General features: G+C 40.2%; 1 protein-coding gene across 2 annotated transcripts in view; it reads left to right on the top strand.

Annotated features, from left to right (window-relative positions):
* Nucleotides 1-9,732, top strand: part of PID1 (phosphotyrosine interaction domain containing 1) — a 234,428-nt gene that overhangs the window by 17,389 nt on the left and 207,307 nt on the right. The window contains exon 1 of one of the 2 annotated variants that reach the window (XM_019657116.1): nucleotides 6,059-6,080. The exons of the other annotated variant lie outside the window; for it this stretch is intronic. The gene's annotated coding sequence lies outside the window, so the exon portion shown is untranslated. Of the gene's footprint in view, nucleotides 1-6,058; nucleotides 6,081-9,732 lie in introns of those variants that run through there. 2 annotated transcript variants of the gene reach the window in all.

Raw genomic sequence — 9,732 nt, 5'->3', positions numbered from 1 at the left:
CCCCACCCCATGACTTTTCTTTAGGAGCTCCATGCTTTGTAGAAAATGAATGGCTTTGCAGAAGTGCGAATTTGGGAAAGTGTTGTACAAGCAAAGAAAATTCAAATTAGTGTTCCCCCTGTGGGAATCCGCTTGGGGAAGCTCAAATCATATTTAAATATTCACGTATAGAGTACAGCCAGTATCTGTTACGGGATGTTGACAGGCTGTCTGAAAGAGACAGCTCAATGGCTTTCTGGAAGTCAGGCAGTTGAGGGAATGAAGAACGCAGAGTCTAAAAACCTGCTTATTGGTGTTTCCTTCTCTTTTCTGTATTAATGGTAATTAACACAGACTCAGTGCTGATCTCTTTACTCCTTGGCCTAGAGAACTGGCATTTTTTTTTTCATAACGTAATTTAATGCCCTTGTTGAACAGAGGCTGACCCATGAGATTATGTGTGTGCTGTGGAGAGGAGGGGACATGTGCTGGCAGGGTACCTAGGAGCAGGGCAAACGTTCAATGAAAACTTGGAGGAAGTCTTTCGAAAATCAAGCTCGATTTGCAAGGATCTCAACCCCGTACAGAACGTAGGCTTACTCTGGGATTTCTGGCCATGTCTGTGTTTCTGCCCTTCTTTTTGACCGTCTTCCTTTCTTGCTTCTCTCTTCCTCCTTTCCTCACAATTGACGAGAGTGAGGTTCCTTCCATTGCTGAGTTCCTTTGAACTCTCTCGTTGACTGCTGAGTCTTTGAGAGATTTGTCATAGATTTCCCAAGGGGCACTCACCACCTCCCCTGTCTGCCATCTTCCTCTTCAGCCGCTGAGTGCTCTCGGTGGGTTGGAAGTCACAGCTGAATTGGACAAAGACAACTTTGGCTGCTGCTTCAAAGCCATTGCTTTTTGGGGGATTCTGAAAAAAACAAAAAACAATTCTTTCTTTTTTGGCTTATGGTTCAGAGGGCATTTATCTTTGCATTAGATGATCATCGAAACTCACTTCTTAGGTTGTGGATTAGAGAACAAATGGGTTCATTTTGATCCAGCGACTGGAAGAAATTGACATATTGTTCATTTCTTCTAAAACGAACTTTAAAAAGTCTATCTTGGCACTTATCAGAGGTCTGCTTTTGGTATATTAAGGACCTAATGCTATTTATCTCTTTTTATTTCAATCTTGAAGTGAGAAATTTAGCTTTGGTTTGAAGCTACTAATGCCTACTGGTAAATAAGAAATGAGTGATAGAGCAAATTATTTTTCATTTCTTGCATTTCTATGGGCATCTCAGACTCAAGGGAATTTTTATGTAGCATAACCATTTCATAAGTGTTAACATGTTTTTTTTAAAGCTTCACAGCATAAATAGGAGCAGACGCCGGCTTCGGAAATTTAAAACTAGATTAAAGTTGGCCAAAGCAGAAGGCAAACTCATAGTTCTGTGACAGCTCACATCCTTGGGGCTCTGGGTAGTGAAGTGACAGTGGAATACACCCAGCTAAAATGTTCTTATTATGGATTAATAGTTCTTGACCTATGGATCTTAGAACTCAAGAGGGTCATAGAATTATTTCAAGACATCTGTGAACCCTACGTGCATTTTATGTACACTTCCTGTAGACTAGAAACATATAGCTTGCAAACTACTTTTCAAATCCTGTGTGTTTTATCAAAAGAAATATTTATTTAAATTCATTTTATTGATTCATAGTGGCTTTTGGAGTGCCTGCATATTTTCCATTAGTGAAAACCAAAGTACTATGTGTGAGCCAGCAGCATTTTGGATTTAAAAGGGATCGTGCTATTTGAAAGAGTTGGACAGTATAGATTTGACTAATGCTGATTCCAGAGAGGTAAAAATACACTGACTTTGGTTGCAATTTGTCCCAATGCTTCTCCTTATTCCCTTTCTCACAGGCTTTACTTTTAACAAGTGTTTACTGATCTTTCATTTTTGGACGAGGAGCAAAACTAAATTATAAGGTGGGTCCAAAGAAGTGGTTATAGGAACTCCAGCTGCTCGAGAAGGCTTCCATGAGTTAAATATAAAGTGGATTGTTGTCATGGAGGGAACTTCCATCCTAAGATGTTGCAAATGGCAAAAGATAACCTGTCCCTTTTTATTAGGAACATGAAAGCATTCTCTCAAGTCCTACCCAGGAGGATTCTAACATCTCAGGGATGAAACCTATGCCACGTGGTTGTATATATTGCTTGGGAGAGCAAATATTTTAACTGGGTACATTTTTGCCCCAAATCGAGTTGGAGTTCTGTTAGTAAGACCAAAGGGGAAAATGGCAGGCATTACATTTACCACAGGTGCTAAATTAAAATCACAGCAGATGTGGGCAGTATGGTACCCCCAGATTCTGTGAGTTACTTTATTTGCCTTAGAACCTTTGTACTTTCCCCCGGCAGTTTTTTGCAATCATGTTGAAATTGACAAAGTCCTCTGACACGAACAATCATTGGATGCTGGTCTGATATGGTATCAGATGGTTTTCGAGCCCATCTTTCAATAAAAGCATTTGTCCAATGGCATGTGTTGAGAATTGCCAAGAGTCCCAAAAAAGGAGACTGTGGTTAAAATAAAAAATGCATCCGAGTGTTCAGAAGTTCAGAATTTTTGATTGTTTGGACAGATGCTATTTGGCTAATTTCTTATTTGGGAGAATGTTACTTGCTTTGTATCTGTTGTTTTTTCTTCCCTCCTCTTTCTGCGGTCTTTCGCACATCAGATGTGAGAAGATTGTATGGACTAAGGCCAATGAATTAAAATGTTGTTGATTAAGCCGAGCCCGTCTTTCCCCTGTCTGTGGTCAGTGTTTGTACAGAAATCTCCTTATCAGATGCGAAGGAGTTGCTTTGATGCTTGGGTTCAAAGGCATATACCGTCCTGATCTCTCTCTCCATCTTTTCATGCATCCTGTATTATTTTCCACCCGTTTGTGTTTTGCTGTTTGATGCCTTTGCTAGTATTGCTTCCTTAGTCTGAAATATTCTTCTTTAACCCCACACGCCCTGCCCAGGGGACCGTACTCCTGCCACAGCAGATGAAATGGCTCCACTTCTGCCATTCCTGATTTCCAGGTGCCATCGATCATGCCTTTCTTCTGGGTGTCCGTAGATTGTTCTTATACTGCAATTGAACCACTTAGCTCATCTAATAGTTTTTCTGTTTAGTTTTAGTAGAGTTATCTGTGGACTTCCATCTCCTACAAGTCTCTAAGCTCCAGTGGATGGAGGCGGGGGTCTTTATTCCTCATTGCGAGTTCCATTGCACCTAGCATACTTCTTGGAATATAAAGCTGGGAGCACAATACAAGCCCAATAATTGTATTTATTTATATAGTGCTTCAGTAAACTTAATATTTTATAATGTATCTGCCCTCTCTGTTAATTTCCATGGAAGAAAAGGTGAAACGTAGTATGGCATACATGCCTTTGTAAATCAGTGAGGGTGCTAAGAGTAGAGGTTGACTTCAGAGAGGGAGAGGGTGAGGGAGAAGGAGAGGGAGAGGAAGACGCTTGTATTTATCTTTAGAGCCAACTATTAAAGGTGATGCGCACAGTTCTGTGTCCATATTAAGCTCTTTGGAACATGTCCTGAATCTCCTTGACATTTAAGTGAAAATATCATACACTGTATCTATCTTGTACCCAAGTTATTGTCTATTTATGGTAGAGATATTATCTTTATTATTTTTAATTTCAGGAATGCAAAAGATGTCAACAGAACTATTCATAATAAAGCATACTTAATTAAAATATAAAATGTAGACTGTGTCTTGTTTAGAGTTACATCTTTTTTTTTGCAATTGATTATGGTGTTTAAATGGGAGAAATAATTTTAGGTTGCTTTTCTCTGTGTTAAGATAAACTGAACTACTCTTGGACATCATCAAGAAACCTGGAGGGTTGCAGGGTTGCTAAACACATTATTCGTTGTGCTATAAAGCAAGGAAGTTCTCAAAAAATTTTTTTCAAAAGGACACAGAAGCCAGTCTGGCTTCCATTAGCCAAATATGGTACCTGTTGAGCCTCAGAATAAATAACCTGCTGTGGATTATTGCCTGTTGAATAAAATAAGTATCTATGAGGCTATGTACAGTAACAAACTGATATAAACACAGAAATAAATAAGTGAGAAAGGAAAGTGCTTCCTTGTTATACAATGTCAACTAATAAATAAGGCAAGTATGATGGAGTTAGAAAATCACCATTTTACAACCATCCTAATAATAATTGGTCCAGGCAAGGATCATTATTGCATACACTAAAACTAGTGGGTGGATGTTTAAAGTGGAACAGGATATTTCCATCACCTTACAGTACCACCCCACAAATTATCCATTGAAAAAGGGAAAATAGTAACTTTTCAGTGGAGAAATCAAGTGGTTATCACCTTAAAAAATAAAAGTCAGCGTCACTCAGAACCGGGCAAACCATATCATGTGCCTCCCGAAATGGGCACTGAGAAGGATGGTATTCCCATCCCAGGCGCCCATAATCTGCAAAATAACTGGCTCGTGCTCTTAAAAAAATAGCAATGCCCAGAAAGACGAAGAAAGGTTAAGGCACTGTTCCTGGCATGACAACCAAATGCAGTGTGTGTTCTTGAATTGGATCCTGGACCAGGAAAATAATTGCCATAAAATAGGACTTCATTGAGATGGTTGGTGACATGATTTTACTATGGTTATGCAAGAGAGTCTTCTTGTTCTTGGGAAATATCTACTGAAGTTTTTAGGCATGAAGACGGAATGCCATCTGTGGTCTGTATGTTACTTTGAAATGCTTGTGAGGGAAGGACGGAGAGGGAGGGATGGAGAAAGACCAGAGGAAGGGGAGAGGAGAAGGGAAGGAGGGAGCAAGTGGTGAATGACAACAAGAATAGATTATAAAAGCAAGCGTGGTTATGGGGTGCTGGTGGGTAGATCTGGTAAAGGCTATAGCTATTCTTGCCATGTTTTGGTAAATTTGAAATTGTTTCAAAACAAAATGTTGAAGAAAATCACATTATGTACACACGTTCACAAATGTCATTTCTAGTGGTTTTGGGGAGCAGTGGTTGCTGAGGACACAGGCTGTTCTATTTTGTTCCTCATCACACACCCAACACAGAGCCCAGTGCCTGGCAGACGTGGGCAGCTCTTAAATATTTGTTTGGTGGCAGCATGGACCCCAGGGTCTTGGAGTCTCTTGAACTTTGGAGTATTGATCTTTGCACAATTGCAAATGCCACTTAGAAGTACATATTTTGCTGTTTTCAGGGTCCCTTGTAGCTAGTTATGGCCGTGAAGCAAGTTAGTTGTAGCCAGTGGCATCTTGAAGCGGGGAGGCTTGCTTCTCTGCTACTCCTTCCGTTGTCCTGGGAGAAGGAATGTGAATGGAATGGCTGAGGAGAGAGAGGCCCTTTTAGACCATCTCAAGGGAACCCTGTGCTAAGGATGGTGCAGGAAGATAGGGAACTGGCACCTTGATGCCAGGAAGCTGCCACTCCAGCCCAGGCTGCTTAGCCAGACTTCATTTACGTGAGAAAGAAAGAAGCGGCTGTCTTCCTTCAAGCGCTATTACTTTGCTTTTTCTTTCATTTGCAACAGAAGCTAATCCTAAATGATACACTGTACTTTCTAAAAATCATCACTATTTAATTTTTGTTCCTTTCCGAGCTTTGTATTCATTTTGTCCCATACACACATTAACTACAGAAATCCTCAGGCCTTTTAAAAAAATGTCCTTTTTCTTCTTTCTCTTTTCTTGGAGCAGGCTTTTGTGATAAGGTCTCTGTTTCTGTCCTTGAGCGGGTGGGTTAGTTATTGTGGCTTAGGATACTTTTCATACCGAAAATACCCTCCTTTCTCCTCTGTCATGGCAAACCTTCTCCGTTTTGCAAATTGCTAAATTGGTCTGAAAGGATTGTGAGAACTGGCTTTCCCTGGGAGATTTCTTGTCCTGACAGACCCAGCTGGAGACCGGATGTGCAGAGGTAAGCACTTGGAATAATCAGAAAATAGGAAATTTTAACTATTTCCAGTTGCCAAAAACATTCTACTTCAGCTGAAAGATTCGGAACAGGTTTTTAAAGTGCTCCTTCTGCCTGGTGAGTTTTGCTTAACAAATCTTTGTGCTTTTTGGAATCCACTCATGTTTTTACTTGTTCAGCGGACGGTTCTTCCTTTGGAACTATTTATTGTCCCTACGATTTGTGGTACATTCGGTCCCACAGATAATAAATGGTTGTGCATGCCCACAGCACAACATAAATAGAGGAACTGACTCCCAGTGTGTTTATTGCTAGACAGGTATGTAAGCAATGGGCTTAGGGCTGCGATTATGTGTTTCTGTTCCGTGAAATTTGGGAACTCTAACATGGGCCTTGTAGGGAGGATATTGCATGGTGTTCAGTTATTTTCTTTAATGTATTTTTTTTTAAAGAAATGTTACATGAATGAAGGTTGTATTTAGTTGCAGAATTCCCATCGTAATGCTATTTTCTGATCTGGTGGTTCTGTTTGAAGCCTATTTTGTAGCCTATTTTCCTCCCGGTGAGCTGTATTGACTATGGGTGCCCTGGCTAATATGAATCTGCAAGGTAGCTGAAAATCACTTGAATGTAAAGGATTATATTTGGAATCATCATGGGTGAGGGCTTCCAGCTCTTTACACTCCACTTAGCTAGATAGGACTGAGGGATTGCTGTTGTATGAAAATTTTGATTTTATTCCCATAGAAAAGAGAACAAATAACTTATTTGTCTAGGGGCAGCCACAGAAATCCATGTCACAGTTTTGTCTGCTAAACAAAACAAACAAAACATCAAAGGAAACCAACAACCAAACAAACTCAAACCAAATTGTAGGGGGTGCCTGATAAGAATGACTGACGTAATTCAGTCTAAGCGAACCAGCCTGGTATAATGGGAACAGGGCAGAGCTAGGAATCAGACATTTTCATTAAGTTTCAGCCCTATGAGATTCTCTCTGTATGACCTTGGGCAACTTACACACAGCTCTGAGCTTCAGTTTCCTCATACGGTAAAATGAGTCTAGTAATAGAGTGCTTCTGAATGTGAAATGAAATCATATATGTAAAAGTGTTTTGTAGACTGAAAAATATGTTCATATGTTTTTTAGCAGTCAGTTAATTAAAGGAGTGATATGCCCTCCCCCAGACCTCCAATGTTGATTTTCCTGGTATGGAGCAGTGTAGTTTATACTCTAGGTAATAGTAATTGTGAAGAATTTGTCAGAATTTTTATATAATGTGCAAAAATGTATTCTGATTAAAATGAGTAGCAATTCTGTGCCCTCAGGCTTATGACTGCTAGTGAAAGCTTATGATAGAGAAGTTAAGCAGAGTAAAACAAGTTGCCTCTCTCCCTTGCACTTGAGCGTGGATAGACAACTGCGGCATTTACCAGGAGGCTTGGGCTGTTACAAGAAGCATCGTTTCCAATTTGGCCCTGCTTGGAAGAGAGAGGCATGTGTCCAAGAGAGAAACGTTATGAGGTAGTGTGTTCCCAACAACACAGAGAAAATGGAGTGTAAGAGAATTAGTCACGCAAAAACAGGTGGGTTTGTAAAAGTGTTGTCAAGGAGAAGATGCAAATGCCATAATTAGGTTGAACAGCTCTTTTATGTGTAAAGAAAAACATGCCTACTGGCAGAGATGGGCTTTGTTACAGGACAGACCAATGTGTGGGATTTTGAACTCGAAAAGCAAGTAACATTCCATAACTTCTGGTTATGGAGCTTTGAAGTTTTCCAGGAAGATTTGCCTCTATCTCTGAGCACCAAAGCGGCTGTTGCCACAGGAAATATCATGCCAGATACTGCCAGAAGCAAAGCACGGGTTGGGAGGATTTGGTAGGAACCTTCTGATGGGAATTCAGAAAGCAAACTCTGGCTTTTAGGAGGAATTGAGAAAGGAAGAGTGCATAGATTTACTTTTAAAAGAATGTAGAATTGCTTTTGTTGGTTAGCCAATATGTTGAGATTATGGGGGTGAAAAGATATCTTGCATTGCTAATAAACACATTATTTGGGGAATACAAAATACAAACCAAAAGGAGGAAAAGATAAGCAGTCTTTTTAGGAGTGGTTACATAACTTTGAGTTACAATGAAGAAAAATGAAAGGATTTTGAAGGATTGATTAAAAACATTTTTTTTAGTGAGGTGGTCTGCAGAGTTGGAATTTCAGGAAAGAGGGTCATGAATATTTGTTGATGAGAACAGTCACGCTTGGGCTTGGTAGCTTTGTGGGGACTCCCCGCAGATAGTCCTGATTCCCAGTTTTAGTTTTCACAGCTGGCTGAAGTTGCTTAGATGATGATAAGAATCAGGGGTACTTGGTTCTGAATTTGGAAAACATGATGCCAGACTGCTCAAAAATGTGACTGGAAACAAGGCTACTGAGTATAAGGTTCTTTTGGACTAGGCTGAGTGCTGAACAAGGCATCCTGGTTCCTCTGCCTTACATTAAAATCCCGTCTCATGGAGATCGTGGTTAAGTGAGGTTGCACTAATTTTCTGTTGAGAAGTAAAAAGTAACATATTTTGTTTACACAATGCTGGGCTTTGCTTTATTCTTATGTTTGTATTAGAAACGAGTAATTTAGTCCCAGAGAAAGTACACGTGGGGCTTTCTGCCAAGGCCCAGTGCCAAACATGAGTTTTGTGATTAAAGGATCCAATATTAATCTTTGCTTGACAAAAACCAAATTAAGGTTTTCTTTGGTTTGTTTGTTTTTGTTTTGTTTTGTTTCTATCATCTAAAAAGAAAACATTTTAACCAAAATGTCTGAGTTAGAAAAAGTTGAGGGTTACCAACTTGGGCTTTGACCTTGATCTCGTCAAAAGAAAAGATTTCCATTCCTCTTGGTATTAGAGAAGTGCAGATAAAGATGGCTGGGGTTAGCACTAAGCCTCCTTGTATCTCATTTTCTTTGATTATTGTCCTTGGGTGGTGGGATTTGCTGTCAGGCAAATACTGCATTCCATTCTTGCTTCCCATCTCTGAGCTTTAATATTCAAATGCCGCATATCTGCAGAATGTTAGCTACAGAAATGAAAGGAACAATTCATTTTATTAATTCAACACATATTTATTGAGTACCTACTGTGAGCCAGATACTATGCTGAGCATTGTCTCTGTCTTCTGGGGGTTCGTAGTTAAGAATGCAGGAGACTTATAAGCATGCTCTTACAGTATAGTGGAGTAAGTGCTGGAATAAAAACAGAGAGGGGGTAGTTATGGACCCTGTCCTAGACAGGGATCCTTCACAGAAGAGAGGGCGTCAGCTATTCAAAGGTGAATGGGCATTTGCCAAATAGAAAAGATGGCTTCAGGATGAACATGTGGAGAGCTGTGAATGCAGGCTTTTTTAAACGAGAGTGAGTGCACCACTTGAGGCTGGAGGGTGGGAGAGGGACTGGGATGAAAGAATGTAGAAGCTAAAATATAGATGAGGCATGATTGGGAAGGGTCTTGTATGGGATATATCTGAGCATGGACTACATCTTTTAGGCATTGAGGGAGCACTGGTGGCTTATAGGAGACAAAGGACTCAGATATATTGGTCTTAGGAAAGTCATTATGGTGGTAGCATAGAAAATGAATTAGAAGCAGTGAAGTGAGGAGGCTGTTGGAAATGGTGCAGAAAAAAAGGGGATGAAGTTATCATCTAAAGCAGTGACTGTTGTGGGGGAGGAGGTGGCAGAGGGCTTGAGTGAGTCAAGAGGCAGAATGCAC

The sequence above is a fragment of the Hipposideros armiger genome, unplaced genomic scaffold, assembly GCF_001890085.2.
Source record: "Hipposideros armiger isolate ML-2016 unplaced genomic scaffold, ASM189008v1 scaffold_273, whole genome shotgun sequence".
Lineage (NCBI taxonomy): Eukaryota > Metazoa > Chordata > Mammalia > Chiroptera > Hipposideridae > Hipposideros > Hipposideros armiger.
This window is presented reverse-complemented; position numbering and strand designations above follow the sequence as displayed.